The following is a 1852-nucleotide window of genomic DNA, read 5'->3' on the forward strand; positions in this document are numbered from 1 at the left end:
TTAGGAACTCAATGGGACAATTTCTTGGTTTTAATCATGAATCAAAAAGAAAGTATAATTAACGATAACTCCAAGTACAGCATATTTTTTAGTCACTGCTGGAGGTTGCTAACTATTTCAACAGAATGTTCTATCTATATGATTGTTTCAATTAGATCCATAACTCTGCATGCAATAATTACGTTGTGGAACTTCTTTCCAGTATTTGACTTATTTTCCAGGTTAGACACATCTTCATCCTCTCCAAAGACTGACTATCTCTGAATGAAAGCCAATATTTGTGTGTACTCCTAGGTACCCTTAAAGCCTCTCTGGTTTTGTTTCGTTTTGTTTTGTCTGTTTTTCTCACTGTTTCCAAGGTAACCATATCTTTCAAATGTTCTTTATCAAGTCATCATGTGCACTGTGAGTATGTGACTCTCTGGGTACTGGGTTGTGTGTTCATGTCAAATCAACATTCAATATTCTACTGACAGACTAGAGAGACCTATGTGAGTCATTTTGTAATAATATTGGTCTTGGTTAGTGTTGATGGCTGAGTGCATTTTCTTATTCTACTGTAGATCAGTAGAATAAGGTTCCCTCAGAGAGGAAAGGAAATTACCTCAGGATTTTCTCCTGAAATCAGTCCTGATGCCTCAAACCTGTGGTCAGAAGATATGCCATTAATATTAAATTCCTAAGAATTTCCCTGCTAGAGAGGTGGAAATTATAAGTAAAGAATCACTAGATTCTTCAAGACTCTACTGTTAGATTATTTGTGATGGTTGGTACTTTTTGGCTTTCAGAACAGTAAGGATTACCAACTATGGTTCTGTCCGGGCCATGACGAAGCTCCAAGAGCACTCCAAGGTATGTAACAGGGAAATCTAAGGAAGGACTAGCTGAGTTCAGTGGTCTAGCCCTGAAATCTTAATGTTTTCATTATTTAGTCTTAAATATAGATACAAATGAAAACAAAATAACTAAACAGTATTTCATTTATTAAATTCATAATAACTTTATTATACTATTCAGGAATAGATAATGTCTCATTATGAAAGAGTGCTGTCTGACAAAAAATAATAACAGAAACTTCTGTGTTTTCCACTTGAGAAACATAATTTTCCTAAAAAGGGAAACAAAACAAAACTCTAGATATATTGTTTCTGAAGGAAATAAGTGAGAAAAATCATTTGGTTATCATTACAGAAAATCCTACTAGCAAAAGAAAATTTTCATTGATTCCCCAACATTCACGTGATAGCTCAAAGGTATCCATAATTCCAGTTTCAGGGGATCAAATTTCCTGGATTGACCTTCTCAGGTATCTGTCTCAATATGGTAACAAGATATACATCAGAGCAAAACAGTTACAAACAGTTACAAGTCTAAAACTAAAAGGAAAACACATTCAAAGAAAAATTCAGTGTCTTTAAGGATACTGTGGTCACAAGACTTTCTTCTTTTGTGTGTGTGTGAAGATTTCTCATAAGCAGTAATAAATTTGGCAACTTTAAAGAATATTCTATCTGTTTTGGCACATTTGACTCAGAATTAAAAACTGGAAAGGTGAAGGCGACAACAGTAGGTTGGATCAAACATCCCCCAAAATTCTACAATGTGGCTGAGGACTTTGAATATACATTGTTTTTTTTTGTTGTTGTTGTTTTTATTTTTTTTTGTTTTAGTAGTCACTCCAAGTATCCATGAAATATATGATTACAGGAAGTCCATCAGCCTCCCAAAAGCCATCCCCACTCCTAAGACAATGATGTCCCCCAACTTGATGTATGAAGGCTTTTGTCTCCCTGGGAGTGGGTTGAGGTGTTGAGTTCCCCAAGGCTGGTCTGTACACAGACTTGAGACCATT

This window comes from Mastomys coucha, unplaced genomic scaffold (assembly GCF_008632895.1).
Source record: "Mastomys coucha isolate ucsf_1 unplaced genomic scaffold, UCSF_Mcou_1 pScaffold16, whole genome shotgun sequence".
NCBI classification, from domain to species: Eukaryota; Metazoa; Chordata; class Mammalia; order Rodentia; family Muridae; genus Mastomys; species Mastomys coucha.